Source organism: Canis aureus, chromosome 9, assembly GCF_053574225.1.
Source record: "Canis aureus isolate CA01 chromosome 9, VMU_Caureus_v.1.0, whole genome shotgun sequence".
Classification (NCBI taxonomy): Eukaryota; Metazoa; Chordata; class Mammalia; order Carnivora; family Canidae; genus Canis; species Canis aureus.
Window position 1 is genome coordinate 29,372,326 of NC_135619.1, and position 27,060 is coordinate 29,399,385.

At 40.4% G+C, this 27,060-nt stretch overlaps 1 long non-coding RNA gene across 2 annotated transcripts in view; it reads right to left on the reverse strand.

Moving 5' to 3' along the window:
• Window positions 1-24,840, reverse strand: part of LOC144320534 (uncharacterized) — a 538,453-nt gene extending 513,613 nt beyond the window's left edge. The window contains exon 1 of one of the 2 annotated variants that reach the window (XR_013386167.1): window positions 24,606-24,840. This is a non-coding gene — a long non-coding RNA (uncharacterized LOC144320534). The remainder of the gene's footprint in view (window positions 1-24,605) is intronic. The other variant, XR_013386166.1, reaches the window with a different exon arrangement.
• Window positions 24,841-27,060: the final 2,220 nt, after the last annotated feature.

Sequence of the window (27,060 nt, forward strand, 5' to 3'; positions counted from 1 at the left end):
AACTATGGCATGTCAAAATCAATATTAGCTCTGTTTAGACATCTAAAGTGTAGATCTAGCCAATTGAACATAGTGCACAGGGAGAGGTCTCGATCTTAACCTCCAGGGTAACAGCTGGTTTCCAAAGAGGAAATTTCATTATTCTAGAGTACGTGTTCAACTGCAGCTCCTGCTTTGCTTGTAAACTTGTCATCTTCAGTCTGGGTTCTATATTTGTTGCTGAAATACAGGGGCAATAAATCTATGTACTGAGAACACAGAGTGAAAAGAGGTTTCCTTTTATTTGTTCTGACTCACCATCCAATCAGTGCCAGTGACCTGCTAAACTGATGGCCAAGAACAAACACAACACAAAGAAGATGATCAATTAGCTCTGTGCCTTTCAGAGGCCTGAAGTTGTCTGTCAGGACACCCTTCAATTCATATCTATTCCTGGATACAGAATTTTTCTGTCCTGTAATTTTTCTCTTTTATTTTTACAATCCAAAGTAGAATTGGCTTATTTTTGTTTTATCACTTTGCAAAGTATAACTAATTCACTGCTATTCATTCCCACCTTTCTCCTGCCTACCAAATATCAAAGCACTTCATGTTTATTCTCTCATTGTATTGTTTTACATTCATATAATTGACACTCTGAAAAAACAAACAAACAAACAAAAAAAGCAAAAACCCTCTACGGACCTGTTTGTTCAATTGTTCACATGCCAGGTTATTATTGCTCAATCTGGGAGAGAGAGAAAATATAATTTTATTAATAATTAGAAGAGATTTAGAGTCCACATAGTCTGACCTCTTTGTTGTGGTAACCAGATCAGATCATGGAGAGGTGGCTCAAACCTAGAAATGCTAACTGGCAAAGCATTGGAGATTTTATTTATATGCACAGGTAAACAATTACAGCACTTGAGGAAGCATCACACTGACACACTGATTTTCTTTATTTACTCATGAGAGACACAGAGAAAGGCAGAGACATAGGCAGAGGGAGAAGTAGGCTCCCCACAGGGAGCCCGATGTGGGACTCAATCTCTGGACCTGGGATCATACCCTGAGCTAAAAGCAGATGCTCAACCACTGAGCCACCCAGACATCCCCACACTGGCTTATATTAAATTACTTGGGACTCTTTGTCTTCCCCAGTTAATCATAACATTCTGGAAAGCAGGGACTTTTGGATGCTCATTTTAGTCACAACACCGGATCTTGGCACATAGCGGTACTTAATAATATCTGCTATCCTCAGTGTGTTTGCCAGTTTTGTAGTTGGGCTCATGGTAACAACACTTTCAAATACAACAGTGTCCAGCAGAAGGATTTGTTCTTCTCTGCATCTCTCCTTCCCCAGAAACACATCCAGAGGATCCCTCTCACACCACATTGGCCACAGCTGGGTCACCTGAGCACCTCCAGGCCAATCATGGGCAAGACATACAGAGTCACCATATCTTATTTTTGAACTCAACCTCTTTGTGATATTATATTTAATTAATATACATTAATTAAAATATCTTTGTGGGGCACCTGGGTGGCTCAGTCAGCCAGCATCTGCCTTCAGTTCAGGCCATGATTTCAAGGTCCTGGGATGGAGCCCTACATCATCAGGCTCACTGCTCAGCAGTGAGTCTGCTTCTCCCTCTGCCTCTTCCCACTCTTCATGTATGCACTGTCTCTCTCTCTCTCTCAATAAATAAAATCTTTAAAAATAATAACAAAAAATAGCTTTGTTTGGTGGAATAAAAGCTCTTTTTCCTCAAAATCTTTCAAAATCTTTCTTAATATCATAAGATTATTTTATAATTTTTTAAAAAAACAAATGTACTTTGCTAAGTGAAATAAGTAGATGGAGAAAGACAAAAACCATAAATCTCACTTATATGTAGAATCCTAAAAGAAACAAAAACAAAAATAAGGACACGTGGGTGGCTCAGCAGTTGTGCGACTGCCTTCAGCTTAAGGTGTGATCCCGGTTCGGGGATCGAGTCTCACCTCAGGCTCCCTGAGTGAAGCCTGCTTCTCCCTCTGCCTGTGTCTCTGCCTCTCTCTCTGTGTCTCTCATGAACAAATAAATAACATCATTTAAAAAAATAAATAAAACCATGACAACAACAAAAAAACAAGCTCACAGATACAGAGAACAGATTGATGGTTGCCCCAAGGTGAGGCATGGCAGGGTGGGGCCGGGTAGACAAAATGCATGAAGGGGTGAAGGGGTCCAAAGGTCCAAACTTCCAGTTATAAAATAAATAAGTCATGCGGCGATAATATATACCATGGCAACTATAGATAATAATACTACATTACATATTTGAAAGCTGCTAAGAGAGTAGATCTAAACATTTCTCATCACAAGAAAAAATTTCATAGCCATGTATAGTAACTAGATGTATTGTGGTGATCATTTCACAATACACACAAATATCAAATCATTATATTGTACACCTAAAAGTAATATAACGTTATTGTCAGTTACACTTCAATAAAATAAAAAAAAAATCAGATGAGCTTTCATATTCATATGTGTAACTCAGCTTGACTAGGCAAAAACTTTGACCTCTGACCTCAGCCTTCAGAGCAGACGACCTGAGGAAATGGATGCTCCTCCCCAAGGCAGGTCTACCCCGGGAGCAGCTGGAGGCAGGCTCTGCAGAGGGCCGGCACTGACAGCAATTTTACTTTTCTCCAAAACGTCCAATGAGAGTGAGCTAAGGATCACTGAGATAAGTGGGGACGGGTCACGTTACACTATTTGTGGAAAGTTGAGAAGGATGGTGGGGTTAGGGGGAAGTCTCAGTCATCCTGCTGACCCTTCTGTAGTCTCCTCAGATGCTGACTTCCAAAGCAGGGCGGTGAGAGTCTGGAAGCAGCGCAGCCTCCCGCGCAGTGCCTGCGGCCTGATGAGAGGAGCAGGAGCCACCCACAGTGCAGGTCAGATCAGCAGCCCGGCCTGCTGGGATACATTCACCGAGGGCGAACGAGCAAAGGAGAAGACATCAAAGCCATGAAACTTTACAATATTGGCTGTTGGATGATTTTCAAGAGTGGGAGGCTATACTGTTTGTTTTATGAAACTTCTGTCATATAGGTCGTGGCCAGAGACTTGTAAATGAGAATAGGGTGCCAGCACAGGATAGAAATGTTCTAAAGCCTGTGGGTGGGGCTCCCCACCAAGGGAGCACTCCTAACACAGCTGTGCTAAGAGCTGCAGAACAGCTCCATCCATTTGCCATTCTTAATATGCTCCGATGGGCACGAAGTACTGAGTGGGAATCTACTAAACAAGTATTGGGAATTACTACCAAGTAAACAAATTTTTTTGTTTTGGCTTTTCAAAGGTAAGACATTTTTGATATGGTATGTAAGAAAATAAATCATAACCATTAAATGATCATTATAGATGAATATGATTTTTCTAAAAAAAAAAAAATACTCCAGTAGCCTAATAACCAAAGTAAACAATACAAATGCTTTTCGCTTATGGTAGTAGAAAAAAATATTTAACAATATTAAATGTCAGAGTAAAATTGTAACTGATATTCTGGTGCTGGTGGCCATGTAAATCAGAATTGCTATTTGGGGGGCACCTGGGTGGCTCAGTCCATTACGCTTCCAACTCTTGACTTCGGCTCAGGTCATGATCTCAGGATTATGTACTTGAGCCCCGCATCCAGCTGTGCACTGGGTGAGGAGCCTACCTGGGATTCTCTCTTCCTCTTCCTCTGCCCCTCCCCAAACCGACTCCCCATCCCCACCCCCCACCTTGCACATGTATGCACTCTCTCCCCCCCCCCCTTCTCTCTCTTAAAAAAAAACTAAAAAAGAATTGCTTTTTTGGAGAATAATTTGACATTAAAATAAAATGATCGGGATCCCTGGGTGGCACAGCGGTTTGGCGCCTGCCTTTGGCCCAGGGCGCAATCCTGGAGACCCTGGATCGAATCCCACATCGGGTTCCCGGTGCATGGAGCCTGCTTCTCTCTCTGCCTATGCCTGTGTCCCTCTGCCTGCCTCTCTCGCTCTCTCTCTCTCTCTCTGTGACTATCATAAATAAATAAAATAAAAAATAAAAAAAAAATAAAAAAATAAAATAAAATAAAATAAAATGATCGTTTTGTTGGAATTAGCAAACCCAATGCAGAAATCTAATTCAAGAAATAATCCAAAATACAAAGAATTCTGTATGCTCAAAGATGTTTGTCAGAGTATTATTTATATTAAGCTAAATGTACAATGCTTGGGAGTCATTAAACTATATCATAAACTGTAAATCAATGAATAATTGTCTGCTGTCATAAACTGTAATTATAAAGACCATGCTGAAACACGTATCTTAGTTTTGAAACACAAAGAAAATGCAACATCCTTATTGAGTGTAATGAATTTGGTCATCTTACTGAGCCCCTTCATTGGTTAAATGGGAGGGAAAGAGAACTTTTTTCAGTTCCACCCAGTTTGAGATTTTATCCAAACTAATAATTTAATAATAGTAATGATACTCCCTTCAGATTTTGTTCAGGTTTCCTTGGATAAAATTGCTCTTTCACTCACAAGACTGTTTCTCTTTATACGAGAATGAACAGGGGTATATGGTGTATTGAGGGGAGAAAATGGGGTCCCTAGCCTTGGCTAGATCTTAACATTTTCTGGCTGACATCCTCTGATCTACAGAGTGCCCCATTTGCATTCACAGATGAGATCCACAGCTGCTATAACATATGGTCTTGTCTCTTGTTCAGGTATGTTAGGACTCCCTGGATAACTCAGCCCCATTTTGGAGTTCACTCAAGAACTCTGAGCCTCAGCCAGGTCCCCACCCAGACCACTGGCCCTGCATCCAGCCCTGCCTCTGCCCCGAGTAGGCCTGGAGCAAGCCCACTGGCTCCTGTTTTAGTGTCTGTGCGGCACAGGAAATTCTCATCAAAAAAAAAAAAAAAAATTAATCTCACCTCCCTGCCCTTTGCTGGAATATCTTGAATTACTTTTCTCTCTGGATGTGGTCTAGGAAAAATGAGGCAATAATCTCCTTCCTTCTATTCAGAATTACCCTGAAGAATGTACCTCCACTACTGAGTTTAGACTAGAAAAAGGGGTTCAGGAAGCTCCTATCTGAATACTCTATTCTCAATCTCTCTCTCTCTCTCTCTCCTTTCCTCCCTCCCTCCTTTCGCCTCCCTTGCTCTCTGTCAGTTGGGATTTTCCTTTACTGTCCCTAAGATACATCTTCTCGTTCTAATTCCCAGTTAAGTCTAGGGATTGGCAGGGGTATCTCCACTACACAACTGGAGAACACTGTGAGTCACATCTTCTAGATTCAGTGGTAAATATGCTGGGGGCCGGGGGAGAGGGGGCAAGGGAAGGTGGGAGGACAGTGCAGACAGAGAGAGGAAGGGGCACTGGAGAAGTATTAAATCTCTCAAGTCTGACTTGTAACATTCTTGACCTCACTGCATTATCCTATTTTGAATGTCAAAACAAAATATGACCTTGGTCTTTCAGTTAGCATCCTTTATCCTTGAATATAGAAAACCCAACTCAAATGTGCTCAAGCAGTAAAGATACCCAGAAGTTTCAGAGTTAGCTGATTTAGTGGCTCATCAATATTATCCTAGGTTCCTTTCATAACTTGGTTCTCCCATCAACAGATGCAACCTTGGACGTGGGGTAGAAGAACTTCTCTTCTGGTGTCTTCTTAAGAGCAGGGAAATTTTCTCCATCCTCAGCCAGACCAATGATTGACCCTTAAGTCATAGAGTGGGTCATTCTCCTGAATCATGTTGGGGATGAATTTACAGGGATAAAATCAGGATTCTGTTAGCAAAGGAGATCGGTTAAACAGATCTGGCCTCTGGCTTGGAGCTTGGCAACTTCAGACTTTTGTGTGTCTGGGGAGGTTAGGCACAAAGGTTAGGTACCCATAAAAAAAAAAGAAAAAAAGGATGCTAAACATTTTTAAATGACAGTTTTTGGTGCATGTTTATAATAGAATGTTGAATGACAAGAGCCAGTTGAAAAATGTGCATTGGCTACAACTAAAACAATGTTTAAAATACATTTTAATACAAGAAAGAATATATACCAAAAAAATAATAGTGATGGTGGTTGAGGCTTTGGGACTATCAGTGATTTTTTCCCCTATTTGCCAAGTCTTCTATAATATTTACAAATACCTTATATAATTTTTAATTATAAAAATTCCAAACTCCATTCTGCTTTATAAATTCTTTTAAAATTATCATTGTCCTCCAGCTTTATTTGAATATCTTATAAAAGGAAGTAATCCATATAGCCCACCTGTATTCATCTTATATATGAGGCACAAATACTCTCCATGAACAGGATAATTAAGCAAAATATCCCTGTCATAAATGTATGCTCACTGTATCAAAAAACTTGCCTTTAAAGGACTCCCTCATTAAATCTAGAAAGGTTATTTCTACTATTTTTCCTTCAACCACTGTAAAACTCTAATGGGCTTTGTAATTATTTCCTATTTTTCAAGGCACTTCCTAATTTGAACATTAGTGACACTGAAACATTTAAGCTACTATTTTTGAGCTAATATCCACCCCTAAAGCACCTTTAAAAGAGAACTCCTAATTCTACTCTTGCCTTATCTACTAATTTCTTCAAGCCCAAGAGTTAGCCTGATTCTAGAGTAGTGAATATTGTTTTTGAAATATTTAGGGGTTTCTACCATTCTTCCAACTCCCATTTATGCAGAAGCTGATCCTGAATATAATATATTCTCTTATATTCTCTGCTCTGCAGCCACCTCCTACCATCATCCTTCTGGGCTCCATCTTGCCTTGCCTGCCTTCCCCTGTTGGCCTGGGTGCTGTCAAACCTCTTCCAATCAATCTATTGTGTGTTCTTCTACTGTAGCCACCTGTATAATTGATTGGCATAGAAAACAGTGAACCCAATAGTGGCTACTACACTTTTATTCCTGTCTTCCTTTCAATAATTCTGGAGTAGAAGAGCTTACTTAGGAAGAGGTGGTATAGACTCTTTCTCTCTACCATGTGCCAATTTCTCCATTAAAATACATTTAAAAACTGAAATCTCTTTCTGATTCTATTTTGTGTTTTCTTTGCAGTTAACCTTCTAGCCTGCATCAGGGTCCTCCAGAGAAACAGAACCAAGAGAGAGTGTGTATGTGTGTGTGTTTGTCCGTGTGTATATGTGTTAAGGAAACTTGTTATAAGAAATTGACTCACTTGATTATAGAGGCTGACAAGTCCCAATCAGCACCCAGCAAGCTGTAGACCCAGGAGATCCAGTGATATATTCCAGTCTGAATGCTGGTGAGTTGGGGACAAACAGGGCTAGGCAGGGCTAGAGTAGGAGGCCAGGGAAGCAGGCTCACAAAAAAAAAAAAAAAAAAAATGCTGAGGTATAAGGAAACCAGACATAAAGAAACAAGCCAGACCACCCTGCCCTAAGGTGTGGGTGGGGAAGGGATCTTGTTATAACAGCAACTTGTGACCACAAAGAATAACCAGACCCAAAAGAAGAAGTAAGCCATTAAAGATATTATCAATAGTCCTTACTCAATGGTGAATGTCAATAGAAAATGTTAAAAGGATTTAGGTTCCCTGATTGGATTCTCAATAAAAGACCAACCCTACAAGCCCTCAGTGGCAATCCTGTCAGGACCCTCTCACTCCTGAGAGCTTTCTCTGTATCTTTACTTAATAAACTTCTATCCCTTTACTCACTGTCCTGTGTCCGCAAGATTCATTCTCTGACCCCGTGAGTCAAGAACCAAGCTCTCCTGAATCACTGACAAGCTTGAGACACAGAAACAGCCAATGTTTCAATTAGCGACCAAAGGCAGAAAAGAAGTAGTGCCCCAGCTCAAACAGGCTGGAAAAGTTGCATCTTACCCTTGGGATGGTCAGCCTTTTTGTTCTACTCAGGCCTTTGATTGATTGGATGAGGCCCACCCACATAAGGAGGGCACTAGGTTTCACTGATTGAAATGTTAATCTCTATTTTTAACTCTGAGGAACCTACACCCAGCAATTGCACTGCTGGGGATTTACCCCAAAGATAAAGATGCAGTGAAACGCCAGGACACCTGCACCCCAATGTTTATAGCAGCAATGTCCACAATAGCCAAACTGTGGAAGGAGCCTTGGTGTCCATCGAAAGATGAATGGATAAAGAAGATGTGGCCTATATATATAATGGAATATTACTCAGCCATTAGAAACAATGAATACCCACCATTTGCTTCAATGTGGATAGAACTGGAGGGTATTATGCCGAGTGAAGTTAAGTCAATCGGAGAAGGACAAACATATGTTTCATTCATACGGGGAATATAAAAAATACTGAATGATTAAAGGGGAAAGGAGAGAAAATGAGTGGGAAATATCAGTGAGGGAGACAGAACATGAGAGACTCCTAACTCTGGGAAATGAACAAGGGGTAGTGGAAGGGGAGGTGGGCAGGGAGATGGGGTAACCAGGTGACAGGCACTGAGGGGGGCACTGAACGGGATGAACACTGGGTATTATACCATATGTTGGCAAATCGAATTCCAATAAAAAATATATACAAAGAAAAAAAAGAAATGTTAATCTCATCCAGAAACTCTTTCAGACACACCCAAAAATCGTGCTTGACCAACTTCTGACTACCTATGGCCCAATCAAACTGACACATAAAATTATCTACCACAGTGCCCAAGGCTGATTTCTTTAAGTAACTCTTTTGATTTACTTTCTCCTTACCAAATGGTATTTTTTTGCATAATTATTTTCTTATTGCTTTCCATTTCTCTTCAACCACCTTGAGTTGTTGCTTTTTTTTTTCAATTAGATATTACCACAATGAGTCTCTCCTTTGCAGATTCTTAATGGGCACTGTCAATATAAAACTTGGAAGACCTCAAGTCCTTTTGGTTTTTAAATAGTCAGAGCTATAATTTTTTTATGAATTTATCTTTTATTGGTGTTCAATTTGCCAGCATATAGAATAACACCCAGTGCTCATCCCATCAAGTGCCCCCCTCAGTGCCCATCACCCAGTCACCCCCACCCCCCACCCACCTCCCCTTCTACCACCCCTAGTTCGTTTCCCAGAGTTAGGAGTCTCTCATGTTCACAAAGCAGTAAATGTGAAAGCATCTTTTAAATTTCTTTTGTATTAAACAAACAAACAAAAAAAATCTTGTTACCTAGGTATCACTAGCAACACTTTCAAAGAATTGTGTGCAAGTCCAATGAAGGAAACCAACAACAAAACAAAAAGACAATCCACTGAATGGGAGAAGATATTTGTAAATGATATATCAGATACAGGGTTAATATCCAAAATATATGAAGAACTTATACATAAAGAACTTATACAACTCAACACCAAAAAATAATAATAATAATAATAATAATCCCATTAAAAATGAGAAGACATGAATAGACACTTTTCCAAAGAAGACACATATAGCCAACAGACAATGAAAAGATGCTCAACATCACTAATCATTAGAGAAATGCAAATCAAAACTACAATGAGATATCACCTCATACCTGTCAAAATGGTGAAAACCAAAAACATAAGAAACAAGTGTTAGCGAGGACGTGGGAAAAAAGCAACCCTGGGCACTGTTGGTGGGAATGCAAGCTAGTATAGCCACTGTGTAAAACAGTAGGAAGTTTCCTCAAAAAATTAAAAATAGAATTACCATAAGATCCAGTAAATACACTACTGGGTATTTTACTCAAAGAAAATGAAAGCACTAATTCAAAAAAATATACACACCTCTATAATTATTGTAGCATTATTTATAAAAGCCAAGATATGGAAGTAGCCTAAGTGTCCATTAATAGATGAATGGATTAATAAAATGTGAGATAGATGATAGAAAGATAGATAGATAGATACACACACACACAATGGAATATTACTCAGCCATAAAAGAGAATGAAACTTTGCCATTTATAACAATATGGATGGATCTAGAGAGCATAATGCTAACTGAAATAAGTCAGACAGAGAAAGACAAATACCCTATGATTTCACTCATGTAGAATTCAAGAAATAAACAAACAAAGAGAAAAGAGACAAAAAACAGACTTAAATACAGAGAACCAGTTGGTAGTTACAAAAAGGGAGGTGGGAGGATGGGTGAAAGAAGAGCATTAAGAGTATACTCACCATGATGAACACAGAGTAATGTTTACAATTGGTGAGTCACTATATTGTACACCCGAAACTAATAACTATAGATTAACTATAGCTGAATTTTAAATATAAGTAAGTATATTTTTAAATATGTGCATTCCCTCACAAATAAGACCTTTATGAAAATTGGGGCAAGGAATATTTGTTTAATTTCATGTTTATCTCATCACCTGTGCAGATAAGAAGTTTCCCTGTATTGTTCATGAATATTATATATGCACATTGATTTGGGGAGTACTGAAAAATATAGATATAAAACATCATATGCTGCTTCTTGGGAACTTCCTTCTGTGGAATGTAACAAACATGAACAAAAATTAAAATCCTAAAAGGGATACTGGCCATACCAAATACAGTAGATTGTTTGCAAAAATGACTACAATAGTTCCCTTCCCATCTAATGCCCTGGAGTGTCCCCATTCCACACTGACATGGCTTGGTCATTTGACTTGCTTTGGCCAATAGGATAATAGTAAACATGATTCAAGCAGAGAATCATAAAGAGCTTCCTTTCTTGGCTACTTTTAGAAAACTCCAACCACCACAATATAAGAAGCTTGGGCCAGTCTGTGGTTGATGAAAGACACTTAGCCAAGTCAGCTCCTTTACCCCATAGACATCTAGGCAACTGCTAGACATGTGTGCAAGATCATCCTAGACCTCCCAGCCTCACCCAGCCAGCCCAAATCAGAAGAACTACCCAACTTACACACAGATTGTGAGAAACGATCAATGTTTCTGTTTTAAGCCACTAAGTTTGGATATAATTTGTTACAAAACAAAACCTAACTGAGAGAGAAATTGGTTCCAGAATTAGTATGCTAATATACCAAAATCTAAAATAGGTAGCATTTACTTTTCTACCAGGTAGCAGGCAGAGCCTGGAAAAGCAACAACAACAACAACAACAAAAAAAAAAAAAAAAAAAAAAAGCTTAGGCAACTCTAAAAAAATGGCAAGAAAACTGCTAGCAGAGGCTAACAAAGCAATGAAGAATGTGCTGTCACAGGCTGGAAAAATGGCACCCTGTGTCATTTAATAAAGAAACATTGGCAAAACTATCACATATGGTAACTTAGAAGATAGAAAATAAACATAATGAAAGTGTACACCTTAGCAAGATGATTTTCAGGCAGGATGTTAAAAGTGCCAATTGGGGAGCCACTTAGGTGGCTCAATCAGTTGAACCTCTAACTCATGGTTTCAGCTCAGGCCATGATCTCAGAATCCCGCGATCGAGCCCTTAGTCAGGCTCCACACTCAGCACAGCCTGCTTGAGATTCTCTTCTTCTCCCTCTGCCCCTCCGTTCTCTCTCTCTCTCTTTCTCTCAAATAAATAAATAATTTTTAAAGTGCCAATTGACTTATTTTATCTGATTATGACAAGATATGGGAAGAAAGAGAAGAGCTAAAGGAAGAGCAAGCAGAATTTAGAAAGCAACCAAAACTTGCTAGATCAGACAATAAAATTGCTTCTCATTTCCAGTCTCTCAAAGATTCTCAAAGTAAGAAACAACCTCAGGACAAAGATCAAATTAAGGAGACCTTGCAAGCCCATGTGTTAATATCTCTGAAAGATTTTAGGCAGTGACTGGTGGGTTCTCTCAGCTATACCAAGTGCTTTCATTAAAGCTATTGTCCCACTGCAGCCTGGCAAGTCTCCCTTAGAAGAAAGAGGCCTAGCTCAGAATTGTAAGTGAGACGTCTATTGAATGCAGTAGATCTGAAGCAGAGTCTTCAAAATGCCCACAGATATTTTATAACTGATAAAAGTAATGCTAGCTTGAACTAAAATAGACTGAGACACTTAAAAGTGAAGAGAAGTCTCTGGGCCTCCAGCTTTCTAGAAGAAAGAAGCAGGGTAAAAAAGTTACTCACCTACATATGCCAGCCATTCCTTATAGAATAGACGATATAATGGAGTAGGGAGCCACTCTCAGGGAGCAGAACTCAGCCCTCACCAGGGACCATCCCCTGATCTCAAAGAGTATCATGCATGGTACATGTGTTCGGCTGGATTTCAGAACTACTGTGTACTCCAATTTTTTGCCTTTTTTGAACTGACATTTTTAATGTGGTTATCCCAGCCCTATCTTACAAGGGGCTATATAACCTTGTCTTTTCAGTTCATAGGTCCTTAGATCAAGAAGCTCCCCACACAAGAAGCCTCATCTGATCACAAGATCATAGACTTCAAGCTCAGTGCCATAATTAGGATGAGACTTTCAGGATCCTGAGTTGGGAATATTTTGCATATAAAAGAAATGTGAATAATTGTTGGCCAAAAGGCAGACTATGGGTTGATTGTAAAAGTGGCCACAGATTCTATCCATTTCAGTATGTTGCTGTGCAATGTGACTATACAGGTACTCCCACTAAGAGGTAGACTCTTTTTCTCCACTCCTCAAATCTGAGTGTGGCCATGTGACTTGCCATGGCAAATAGGATGTTGACAGATGTAACACAGCAGAAACAAACAAACAAAAAAAAGCATTACTCATTGGGGCTTTCCTTCTTTCTTCATGCACTTTGAATCCTGAGTCTGGCATGTGAATAAACCCAAGCAAGCCTTCTGGAGGATTAGGGGCCAGAGAACTGCAGTCAGTTTCACCAGTCAATAATGTGGCAACCAACAGACGTATGAGCAGAGCTACCTTAGAACACCCAGCCACCAGCTCCTCCAACATCTGATTGCAAAAGAACTGCCCAGCTGAGCTCAGTCCATATGTCAATCCACTGTATTGTGGGTTTACAGACCAATAATTTTGAAGAGTTATTATGCAACAAAAGCTAATTTATACACCAAACAAAAAATGTTTATCAAGCCTTTGCTATATGGAGGTCATGGTTTTAAGGAAAGGACAGAGGAAAATATAAGATACAATCTCTATACTCAAAAGGCTAGTAATTACATTTAGAAAAAAAATACTTGAAAGAAAATTAATCATACATGGCAGAAAGAGAAGTGTATTATCAGTTGAGTAGATATTGGATGTTTAAAATAAAAAATAAATGAGGGTGCAATCATTGTGGGCAGAAGTGAGGTCAAGGGACATTTTATAGAGGAGGTGGGATTTTAACTGTCTGAGCCAGAACTGTGGAGGCAAGGACTGCAGGGTTGTACAAAGCATGTGAGTAGAAGAGCTTCAGGGGCTCTTTCAAGGACCTAGCTTGTGCTGCAATAGTCAGCAGAACCCTGCTGCATGCTGGGGAATTGTAAATATAACCAGGGTTTTAACTGCCCACCTCTCTTCAAGCCACAGCTGAAGAGCCTTGGGATCCACAGTCCTGAGTTCCACAGGCACACCAGATGGCGCTACTGAGTGAAACCACCCCTCAATTTATCCCAGATCCAGACACCCCTTCTCAAGTTTCTTCACTGAATTCCATCCCTACCCATTCTCTGGTACCTAGCTTCAGCTCTAACCCTTACTCCTTACTCCAGCCTGATACTCCCTGCACCCCCATGGACATCCAGAGGCAGTTGCCTCAACAGATGTCCCAGTAGGGTTTAGGCTTCTAGCCTTTGAACCTACCCCAAGTACTCTGACTGGGCCTTATGTCCAGACACTAAGATTTTGGCTTCCCTCTACATGTGAATTCAGTTCAACCAATGATTATCAAACACCGGAATTGTGAAAGGCCTTAGTCCTTGTAGTGCCAAATGATCAAGAATTCCTGCTTTCTGGAAGCTTAGAGACAAAGTCTGTATGCCCTAGAAGCTGTGATAGATTCTTTGCAAAGATGGCCATAATATTTCCCACCTCACCCCCCTTTAGGCAAGCCTCCTTTCCAATGAGATCGTGTAGAACCTCTCATCAAGAGGTGGGGTCTATTCCACTCCTTGGATTTTGGCTGACCTGTGACTTCCTTTGACCAAGAGAATGCAACAGAAATAACATGGTATGATACCTGAGCCATTGTGTCAAGAAGCCTTGAAAATTCAGCTCTAGCTCTCTTAAAAGGCAGTGTTACTTTGTAAGGAAGCTCAGGCTAGCCTGCTGGAAAGTACGTCCACATCCAGCAGAGATGAGCCATTCCAACTGAAACCCCTAGATAACCACAGACACCCAGGTGACTACAAGACAGACCAACAGGAGAACCAACCATCTGGCACCCGCCCAAATTGATGGCACACAGAATCTTGAGCAAATAAAATTACTGTTGCTCTTAAGTCACTAAATTCAGGGTGCTTTGTTACATAGTAAGAAGTAACTAATACAGAAGTACAGAGGAGAAAGAGATTGATTCCACCTGTGAGAAAATTACGTATGCTTTCCACAGCTATTGCATGCTTTTAAATGAGTTCTGACTGGTAGGATTTCAGGCTGAATTACCAGGTAAAATAATGGGGCTGGAGGATTAATGAACATTAACTAGAACATTTCTGCCAGGGGCTAGCCTGGGTTGGGAAACAATTGGTTACTTCCCCTCGGCCACTCCAGTTTCTTCCCCATCTCACCCCCAGTTATCCATCTACAGATTATTTTTAAGCACTAGTGTATTGACAATGACTCTTATGTCAGTGACAGTCAGATAAGAAAGGACAGGACTAGAGTGGAGACTTCCTATATAGAATATGCACTCTGTATAGAATAGATGTCCATAAAAGAAATAAGCATTGTTTTTGCCAGGTAATAAGACTTGGGATCAAAAACATGCTCCTACCCATTCCTGTACTTCCCAAATAAAGTTTTTTTCAGTCCTCTCCTGAAACTTTGTTTTCTATCTTAAGCAACCAAAAGTGAGAGTACCTGCTCTCTCCATCAAACAAATACAAAATGAATATCTAAAAAAGTTCATGAAGCAAGAAAAAGTCATTATTCTAATCTTCTCCTACCTGGGTCTTGAAAAATAAGTCCATTCTCCACAAAAGTGACAGAAGACCCACCACTGAAGATAATGAACTCCAGAAATCATCTGTGAGGAATTTGCAGGGTGAGATAAAATTCCAAGATAGGAGTCATGCTACAACATCTAGGAAAGGACCACACCAGTCTTTATAACCAAAATGAATTGTAGGTGTGCCCCCCAGAAAGTGATAACCAGGATCTGGAGACCATAAATCTGGGATAGCCACCTATAATTTTCCTAAAGCAAGAAAGGAGGTAACACCCACAGAGTAATTTTTGGGCAAAGGGAAAACAAATTACTAGCTATGGGCAATTCCCTTCTGCCATCCGAGGAGGGAGCTTTCTTTGCATTTTCTGAGAAAAGTGTGCAAGCAAGGAGGAGGAGTTGAAGGCAATGGTTGAGCATCTGCCTCTGGCTCAGGTCATGATCCTGGGCCCCTGGGATCAAGTCCCACATCAGGCTCCCCACAGGGAGCCTGCTTCTCCCTGTATGTATGTCTCTGCCTCTCTCTGTGTGTCTCTCGTGAATAAATACAGGACTGGAAAGATTCTGGATCTGGAGTAGGAATCAGAAGAGAGTAGGAATCAGAAGAGAGGTGAAACAAGGCAAAACTGAGGACAGAGATGTTAATGAGGAATTTCAAGGCCAGGAAAATCTTCTTCCCTGGCTCCCACTAAAGCCTTCAGTAAGCCCACCTTACTACCTGATGTTTTGAATACTGGATACGAATTTTTTTGTTTTTGTGGAAGATGCCTCAAAAAGGATATGGAGCAGGGTATGGGCTCCCCCAAAGAGGCTCAGTTACATTTGGGTTATTTTAATTAGGATTTTACCCATAAATCCTTCTCTAGTCTCCTGTAATTCTGGATTCGATCAGAAATAGGTCTCAGTCATCTGAATCCCATCTCCTTTGCTTCATTTCCACTGGCCTCCTAAGGTAGGAAAGTGGGGTGATGCTTCTCTTCCAGAGCAGAGGTTCTCCTTTCTTACTGCATCAGAGGGAAGAATGAAAAGAGAGAAGTAAATTGACTCACGTAGAAAGTGGACAGAAGGAAGATAGGAAGGAAGATCTGTAACTTACTCTTCACATCTTCCCTCTCCTGCTTAATTGTGGTGGCATCCTCACCAAAAACCTAGCCTCCATATGCACCTAGATCTTCTGGAAATTCTCTATCCTGCTCCATCAGTTCCATTTCCCTGTTCATGCACCACAATCTTACTGTTTATATTATTCTGACATTGCAATATGCTTTGGTTTCTAATGGGGTGAATCCCTCTCCAATTGTCCTCCTCTTTTCAAAGTAGACCTAGCTTTTCTTGGACTTTTATTCATTCTTCCATATAAATTTAATCTCAAATTGAAGTCCTATTATGCTCTATTCCTCTGTCTATTGAGCATGTGGTCTCCTCAGTAAACCTTCTCTCCAGAAGGGAATACCCTGGGCAGAACATTCAGATGGATAAATCAGAACCATGAAAGCTTGGCTACCTCCAACAAAAGAGCAATAGAATTACTTTTCTAAACCTGAAAATCCAATTCTAGAGCTTGGTGAGTCCACTAGCATGCAGCTGCTCCAAGAGATTTTTCATGAACAGCTTCTCCCGTACCTTATTTTACTATAGTTCCTAGTATTTTGAACTATAAACTCCTCTGGGACCATGAAGTCTGAAAGGGAGCTTAATACCAAGACCCTATCAGGCCAGCTCCGTAGTGGCAGCACACATTTTGGACTCGATTACCCAGTCACAGAAGGCAGTACAAGTGGGCTTAATCGCAAACATTTGGATGTGTTAGATGCAACATGCATAAGATGAATTTTAATTGTTTTTATGGCAAATTTTTTCCTCCTAATTCTGCATTTCTATGGGTAGTTTGAAGTATGTGTCCTTTTCCAAACATGTACCAGAAAATCTATGAGGAAAAATAAGCTGGGTTCAAATTTAAGAGTAAAATGGCCCTTCAGACCTTCAAATTCCAGATAGTAACTTGAGCTCACAAAAGGAACCCTCATCCCCTAAATTCCATTGAAGAGGCTAAGAAAATCTGAAAACTAAAATCTCTGTAGCAGAGCTGGAGTACAGGACTCTGTTGCCATGTGCCAACAAAGAGTTAAAATGGAATTTCTGAAACATGCCACAGAACAAGATCAGACTGAAATATAAGTCCACCAGTACAGAAGAGCCAACCCCTTTCACAGTCAAAGAAGGGCCCCCTGAGGAGAAAATAGGCCAATTTCTTCAACAAACCCTGGTAGGGATTTAGAAATCAAGTAGAACTCACAACAACCATTGGATCCTCCCTCGACCAGAACATTTTCTGCCTCTCATCTTTGGGTCCCCCCCCCCTTCTACTGCCACTTGTTTATTTGTTTATTTAACAAACAACAAACATTTGTTAAGTACCTCTCCTGAGGGAGGCCCTGTCCTAAGCAGTGAGAATACAGTGATAAACAAGGCAGATGAGGTTCAGGCTCTCATGTAACAAAGATTCTAATAGAAAGACAAACAATAAAAATAACCAGAAAGCACCATATAATGATAAATGCTCTGAATGAAATAAAAGAATGATTGGGTAAATTTATCTGTAAGACTCCTTTAAACTGGTTGATCAAGGAAGACTTCTCTGAAGAAGTGAACTTTTAACTGAGTATCAAGGAGCCAAGTACACAGAGATCCGGGGACAGCACTCCAGGCAGAGGAAACAGGTGGTACTAAGGTCCTGTGCGTGAGCCAACGTGGAACTTACGCTGCCCCAACTTAGACATCACTTCCTCCAATACATTCTATGTGTTTTTGCAGCACCCTGTCCTCCCTTACTACAGCATTATCACACTGTTATAATTATTTGCCAACTTGGCAAACAACTGGCAAACAACACCTCCTCTGGAGTTATTCACTATCGTAGTGACCATGTTGTACTCTTGGCACCCAGCAACATCTACATGTAGAAGATAACTCATCAACGTTATGTAGTGACTGAACCAATCATTACTCAAATGCAGTTCTGATTCCTTCCACTATAACATGTCACCTCTCCAATAACTGAGGACTATTAATCAGAACTTTTTTTTTTGTTTCCTTCTCCCATCTTAGAATTTCCATCAGTTCATCTCCAGCTGATAATTAAATTTTTGCCCTCCTTATTAAGCTTTTATATCTTGCTGCAAACAATGGTGTGAGAGATGTCGCCTGGTCTACTCTCATTTTTAAACCATCAACAAATAATCTCCCTCATTTTCTTAATTTTCCCCTATCGTGACCTCTGTAAGCAGCAGCCAGAAATACTTCCCTATATTTGTTTCTACCAAGGCAATGACATCTTTCCCTGGTGCCTCCTTCTGTTTTTTTCCTTTCTTTTGATAAAGCCCAACTTATGACTTTATTATCATGATTAGTCTGATTTTTAAATCCCCAGTTACTCTCCTCAGATAATCACACCTTTATCATTCCACTCTGCTAGCAACTGCCTGTATGTTGGCTTTACCCTTGGTACACTAAATTCAAATTCATTCACCGTGTAGTCCTCAGACCAAGTAATGCCACATTCAAACATAGCAGCCAGAGTGCTCCCAGGTGTCTCTGCAATAAACACTGCAATCAAGTCATTTGATTTTACTTTCCCAGGTTCCTAAGCTCATAACTCTCTTCTGCATATACAAGAATCTAATAAAAGAGGGAAATTTACAATCCCTATGGCACACACACTCAGAAATGAGCAAGGGCAGGTATCACTCAACAATCTCATGGTGTGTACTGTCCAGTGCTTTCTATTCCCATGTACCTCTACAAACATTATTTCATTTGACTTTCACAGCACTGTGTTGTGCATCTAAATGGTACCATTTATGATCTCTACTTAAAATGAAAAAACTATGAAGCTCATAAAGGTTAAGGGAATAGCCAGATACAGCTTATATTTGGAGGCATTTATTCGACATTCATTAGCACCTACTGTATACCAGGCCCTAGTCTAAGTGCTGGAGGTAACAGCATGGAACAAGCCAAAAAACATCCCCACTTCCATGACACTTATATTCTAGTGGAGAAAGATTACTTAAAAGCAGTCTTCCCATAACACCAGGGCAGGAGTTGCAGGAATGGTACTACTTGAGGTTGGGGGATCAGAGAAGACCTCACTGAGGTGACTGAGCTGAGACTGGGGTGAAGATGAGCCAGCCATGTGAAGATATGGAAGAAAAAATTTTCAGGCATGGGGAAAACAAGGCCTGGCTGGGAGGTGGGAAAGAGCTTAGTGTTTAAGTGATAGCAATAAGAGACTGGTTCAGGGCCAATAAATAAAAGTCAACACCTCTGTGATTCTCTAGGTCTTTTCCTCATGGCCGCAAGATGGCTGTGGTGGTTCCAGACATTACGTCTACATTCATGGCAGAAAAAATGGGGAAGGGCCAGTGCCCTTCATCTTCTTTCAACAAGAAATGGAAAAGAAAACAAAAGATTTTAAAAAAGAAAAAAAAAACCTTCTCAGAAACCTTCTAACAAAATTCAATTTTGGTATTATTGGTCTGAAGTAGTTCATAAACAACCCCTATTCACCCATCCAGCAGTGAAGCAGGCTGGGAAAGGAGGGATTTGTCATAATTGGCTTGGATTAGTCTTTTCCATCACCTGGAGATATTGACACCCCCAAAAATCAAAATTCTGTTGGTAAGAAGGGGAGGAAATGACAATTCAGTAGGCCATAATAATGACTGTCGTTGGAAAGGGCCAAATAACACTGGGCCTTGTAAATCATGGTAACAAGGTTAAATTGTTTCTTTTTTTTTTTTAATTTTTTTTATTTATTTATGATAGTCACACAGAGAGAGAGAAGCAGAGACATAGGCAGAGGGAGAAGCAGGCCCCATGCACCGGGATCCCAACGTGGGATTCGATCCCGGGTCTCCAGGATCACGCCCCGGGCCAAAGGCAGGCACTAAACCACTGCGCCACCCAGGGATCCCGGTTAAATTGTTTCTAAATGAAATGTTAGGTCCTGAAATATATAAATAAAAGTGTGACATGATCTTACTTATATCTTTAAGAAATCACTGTGGTTGCCATATGAAAAATTAATTGGAGAAGGCAAGATTATAAACAAAGAAAGTTCACTTGCAGTTGAACAGAAAAGAGATGGTAGTGGCTTGACTAAGATAGAAGCAGTAAAGAGGTAAAGAAGTGAATGGACTCAAAATCTATTTTTGGAATTGGTCCTGGGAGGACTTGCTGGCATACAGATGGGGGTCAAGGCAGGAAAGAAATAAACCAAGAGCTATGGTCTGAACCTCACTGATTCATTATAAAAGCATTTATAAAGAAAAGATTCTGAAAAACAGGCTCAGAAAGAAAAAAACACAAGGGCTGTCCTTTAGGTATCTATGTTAAGCCTGTGATGTCTATTAGACATCCGAGTAGCAATCTCAGACCACAGCGAGGCAGATGCTGTGGTGTGCTGCCCTGTTTCCTTATCAAGATCAAGGTACAAATTCCCTCAGCCGCCAGGAGTGATGGCTGCTGATACCTCATTGCTGAATTCTTCCCTGGACATTGCCCATGGCCCAAGGAAATGACCCCTTCCAAGCTTACACTTTCTCTCACATGCGCTCTTTCTCTCTATCTCAAATAAATAAATCTTAAATAAAATTTTAAATTAGAAAGAAAATCACCATATCCTGAAGAAACTATAGGAAGTCAACATTTACCAGCAGGAGCCAAATCCAGAGGGAGCTTGACTGGGAGATATTGGGGAATGAAACATAAGATTTGTAAATGGGATATAGGATTTAACACCCTTGCAAGGGCCCTAGGAGATGGGACAAATCTGCTAATCTAGCTTTTGGATGGTGGAAAAATCGATGGCCCAAACTAAGTGACACAGAAATGCCAGAATTGCTATAGTAGATGATAGGAAAGGGATCAAAGGACTCAGAGGAGTGGATATACTATTTTTTTAAGATTTTATTTATTTATTCATGAGAGACAGAGAGAGAGAGGCAGAGACACAGGCAGAGGGAGAAGCAGGCTCCATGCAGGGAGCCTGATGTGGGACTCAATCCTGGGACTCCAGGACCACGCCCTAGGCCAAAGGCAGGCGCCAAAACCGCTGAGCCACCCAGGGATCCCCAGATATACTATTTTTATGAACAGAGAATGATAGTTAATAGAACACAGCATCTACAGGCACAAGACAGATAACAAACAAGAGTATTTCTCATCTATAAATTTTTCTAATCAAGAACAGATACTCTAGAGGATGAGAGAAACCTCCCTATTCAAAAGTTATGATCTCCTGTCCAATTTCTGGACATGAGCTTATTTTTCAAACCCAAAACCCATTGACTGAAGGAGAGCTAGGTCCCCAGGAGGAAAGACCCTGAAACACTAAAGTAAATGTACATGGTGATAATTACCCCAGTCCTTTGCCAAATGGACCAATAATCATTTACTCAAGTAACCATACATTGGGTAAAAGGCAATACCCAGACATTTTGAGGACTGCTGGACACAGGCTCCAAGCTGACATTGACACTTAAGAGACCAGAAACATCGTAATGGCCCGACCATTTGAATAGCAATGGAATGGGGTCAGATTATAAGTATTTTTATTCCAGGTTCACCTCAAAATGAATTCATTGGATCCAGGGACCTACCCAGTAGTCACTTCTCTGCTCCCCCCAAAAAAGAAAAATAATAGTCGACAGAATCCCCAACTACAATGGTTTTTGTTTGGGGGAGGTTTTTGGTCCCTGTGGTAAGAGCTGTCAATGTGGGGGGCTGCTTGGGACCTTCTGAGCACCACTTCCCAAATTGATTAATAGAGTAAAATGAAAATAAGTAGCATATTGTGAAAGGAATGATGATGATCTAGTGCACCTTAAAGCCCTAAAGGAAGCAAGTATCCTCACTTTTATCATACTCCATTTATTCATTAGTTGGCCTTTACAAGAACTGAATGGATCATCATGGAAGGTGACAGTGGACTACTGTAAACTCAACCAAATAGTGGCCCTGGTAGTTGGTATCATTATTACAGTAGATCAACAAGACCTCAGTTACCTTGTATACAGGAATCAGACCGATGCAAAATTTTTTCCATCCCTACTAAGAACGACCAGAAACATTTTGTATTTACGTGGAATGGACAATAATATACCTTAACTATCTTGCTTCAGACCTAAGTTAACTCCCACTCTCAGTCATGATAGCTATAGATGCCACTCAGTTTCTTTAGGTTTCTCCTGCCAAAAGACCAACAGGCAAGAAAAGGAATCAGTCATCCCAATGGGGTGATTGACCCTGTCAATCACCAGATGAGCAGGATAAGGTATGTGTGCCATAAGACAACAGGGACAGGGAAGAATTTGTTCAGCACCTAGGCGGTCCACTGGGGTGTTTTGGTCCTCTTTTATTCATTTTTGACAGTAAATGAACAAGTCCAGCCACTGTGGCTGAGAAGGGCATGGCAACCATGGGCTCAGACCCCCTAGGGATGAAGGTCATCCTAGCAAAAGCACTGAGAATGAGAAGAACCTAGAGGAGATGATGGTATCAGCAGCAGCCCTGAGACCCAGGGCAGCAACAGAATTTGTAGTTTATGTCACTGATTTTTGCTTAGAAGTTTCTCCAGGAAAAAAGAACCACAGAGAATCTTAAAAGACCTGATCTCAGAAGGAGAAAATCTATTATATGAAACAAGCAGATCCAACTGGCATGAGATGTGGAATTCAATGGGTACTCTGGTCTACCACCCAGATCTCCCCTCCTGGACCATTTTTGCCCAGGTAGCAGGCATTGTGGCCGCTCAGAGCTGAGTCTTCAGGAACCACCCTCTGCTAAAGAGAGTTGCCTGAATTCCAAGCTTACCTCCTCCTAGGCTTTCATTACAATTGCTAGTTTAATTTCTCCTTCTGCCCAAACCTGCTTTCTTTACTCCCTCACTGGAGCTAACCCCAAACCCACTCCTCAATAAACAGATCTGTTTGCAAATCTCCATATCAAGGCTGGTTTCCTAGGGAATCCTCCACTCTCTTCCTTAGGACTCTCCTCTTCCTCCCCCTCAAGAAACACCAACTCACTTCTTTAGGTTCCAAGTTGCAAAATGGGACTATTACACATGGGTAGCAACGAATAAACTAGGGGAAGATCTACTTCATGGTGATCATCTTTGATGACTTTAAAGAAGACTAAAATGGGACACTTGAGTGGCTCAGTCAGGTAAGCAGCCCACTCTTGATTTGTGCTCAGGTCATGATCTCAGGGTCCTGGGCTGGAGCCTCCAGACTCAGCTCTGCACTCAGTGGGGAGGCTACCCTGTTCCTCTCCCTCTGCTACTCCACCCCCATACTCATTCTCTCTCTCTCTGTCTCTCAAATAAATAAATAAAATCTTTAAAAAATAAAAGACTAAAACACGAAAGAGATGGTGTTATTGCATTTGTTTTCAGTGACTAGGTTAGCAGCCAGCCTGGTTAAAACCAGAGAGGCCCTAGTTAGCACCATGTATATGACATTCAAAAGCAAGAGTCCACCAGTCATCTTCCTCCTGACGTTGAAAAACTTTTAAGCTGAAAAGAAAAGAGTGAGAGTACAAAGGAATGTCTGATTATATAAATACATTAAATAAAAGTAAAAATTAAATAAGGTCTCATTAATAGTTTGTGGGGTTTTATGGAGTTGTCACACAAAGGAAACTTTATTTGCAGCAAATAAGGAAATCACAGGGAGTAATTGCCAAAGCCATGACTCCTAGACTCATTAATAGTTCAATGAGAAGTTAGCTCAAAAGTTCTGAAAAATTATACACAAAATGTTGAAAATAACTTACATGCTGAGACTAAAGGTGGTTTTTAAAATATTTTTACCCCCAAAAAATAAAATAATTAATTAATTAATTAATTAAAATATTTTTACTCATGGTTTTTTTCCATATTGGCTAAATTTTTAATTAAGGAAGTTGTTTTAGATTGGTGGTTGCCAGTGGTAGGGGGTGGGAGTGGATAAAATAGGTGAAGGAGGTCAAAAGGTACAAATTTCCGGGTAAGTCCTAGGGATGTAATGTATAGGCTGGTAACTACAGTTATTGACACTGTATGGCATGTTTGAAAGTTGCTAAGAGAGTAGATCTTAAAAGTTCTCATTACAAGAAAAAAACTCTGTAGCTATGTATGGCAATAGACATTAACTAGATGTATTATAGTGATCATTTCACAACATATACATTGAATCACTATATTGTACACCTGAAACTAATATAATGTACTATGTCGATTATACCTCAATTCAAAAACTGAGGCTATTTTAACTTTGAAAAAATCTTAAGACCATTATATACATAAGAGCCTCTTAACCCTAAATTTGTTTACCTCAAATTGTTTGACTCTTTATATAAAATGTATTTGGATATGAAAAGTCCAGAAAGTTATACACAGACATAAACTCATATCTTGCTGATGACTGGGGTCCTTGAAAAGTCATCCTCAGTGCTCTCTCCTGCTCCGATTTTACCACACATCCTTCTCCATCTCTACCACAACAGCTCAAGTTCAAGACCTCCCCACTCAGACTTACACTTTCACTGAAGCCACTCCAGCGACCTCTAAAGTCCTCTCTTCTTCAGGCTCAAGCCCCCTCCATCTCTTCTCCACAAGGCCATAGAGGCCACCCCTCTCGGGAGGCTTCTCAGATGACCTCCCGTCTTCCTCTCGAACCTCAACTTCAACACTCTCCAAACACTAAACTGCTTCAAGCTCCACACTGCAAAACATGCTGTTTTTCCTCCAATTTTTACAGGGAGTCCACTTATTTATCAGTTTGTTTCAGTTAGTTCTAAAAAGAAACAAAGTGGCTACGTTTTTCTTCCCACATCAGCAGGAAAAGAGTCAAGAGTGATCAGGACAGCATGGTAATGAGAGAGGAAACAAGAAAGACAAAGGATGCTGGTATGGGTGAGAGTGGGTAAGAATGGTCCCTTCCCTACAAAGTAGGTAGGTTTTTCTGAAAGACTATTCTTTGGATAGGGATCCATAATTTCATAGAGTTAAGCATGAAGCCTAGTTGACAGCTAAACAGAACTGTGATGTAAACAGGCCTTGTGTTACAAAGCCCTTCATCTTTTAGCACTTCCTCACAACCACCAATTCAACTTGAATTTCTCAGGCTCTCCTCAACAGAATATTATTTTGTCGTGAGCTGTTAGTAGTTAACATGATAAAAGGGTCTGTGCTAAAGTGTGGGAAACACTGCCCACAGCCAAACCCCTGGAAACACATATTAATCTATTAGAGCTCTGAAGAGATCACTTCACTGCCAAGTATGTGAAAGTCTGGGTGAGTATATTTAGCAATGAGTCTCAAAAGTGTTTAAAATACTTATATTCTTTGACTCAGCAATTCCAAATGTAGGATTTTATCCTAAAGAAATGTGTTCATGATTATGAACACATGCACAGATTTTGCTACCAGGATGTTTATCCCCTGTGTTGTATATTTGATAGAATAAACTGGGAATTACACAAAAGCCCAGTAGAGCAGGGGATTGGTTATATAAAGTATGGCATATCTGGGGCACCTAAGTGGCTCATTTGGTTAAGCATCTGCCTCCACTCAGATCCTGGGATCCTAGGATCAATCGTTGCCTGGGGCTCCCTGCTCAGCAGGGAGTCTGCTTCTCCCTCTGCCTCTGCCCTTCCCACTGCTTTTGCTCTCACTCTCCTTTTCAAATAAATAAATAATTTGTATTTCCCTGATGGCAGTGATACAGAGCATTTTCTCATGTGCTTGTTGGCCATGTCTATGTCTTCCTCTGTGAGATTTCTGTTCATGTCTTTTGCCCATTTCATGATTGGATTGTTTGTTTCTTTGGTGTTGAGTTTAGTAAGTTCTTTATAGATCTTGGAAACTAGCCCTTTGTCTGATACGTCATTTGCAAATATCTTCTCCCATTCTGTAGGTTGTCTTTGAGTTTTGTTGACTGTATCCTTTGCTGTGCAAAAGCTTTTTATCTTGATGAAGTCCCAATAGTTCATTTTTGCTTTTGTTTCTTTTGCCTTGTGGATGTATCTTGCAAGAAGTTACTGTGGCAGAGTTCAAAAAGGGTGTTGCCTGTGTTCTCCTACAGGATTTTGATGGAATCCTGTCTCACATTTAGATCTTTCATCCATTTTGAGTTTATCTTTGTGTGTGGTGAAAGAGAGTGGTCTAGTCTCATTCTTCTGCATGTGGATGTCCAATTTTCCCAGCACCGTTTATTGAAGAGACTGTCTTTCTTCCAGTGGATAGTCTTTCCTCCTTTATCGAATATTAGTTAACCATAAAGTTGAGGGTCCACTTCTGGATTCTCTATTCTGTTCCATTGATCTATGTGTCTGTTTTTGTGCCAGTACCACACTGTTTTGATGACCACAGCTTTGTAGCACAACCTGAAATCTGGCATTGTGATGCCCCCAGCTATGTTTTTCTTTTTAAAATTCCCCTGGCTATTCAGGGTCTTTTCTGATTTCACACAAATCTTAAAATAATTTGTTCTAACTCTCTGAAGAAAGTCCATGAAACCACAATGAGATACCACCTCACACCAGTGAGAATGGGGAAAATTAACAAGGCAGGAAACCACAAATGTTGGAGAGGATGCGGAGAAAAAGGAACCCTCTTGCACTATTGGTGGGAATGTGAACTGGTGCAGTCACTCTGGAAAACTGTGTGGAGGTTCCTCAAAGAGTTAAAATAGAGCTACCCTATGACCCAGCAATTGCACTGCTGGGGATTTACCCCAAAGATACAGATGCAATGAAATGCCGGGACACCTGCACCCCGATTATAGCAGCAATGTCCACAATACCCAAACTGTGGAAGGAGCCCTGGTGTCCATCGAAAGATGAATGGATAAAGAAGCTGTGGTCTATGTATACAATGGAATATTACTCATCAATTAGAAACGACAAATACCCACCATTTGCTTCCACGTGGGTGGAACTGGAGGGTATTTTTTTTTATTTTATATTTATTTATGATAGTCACACACAGAA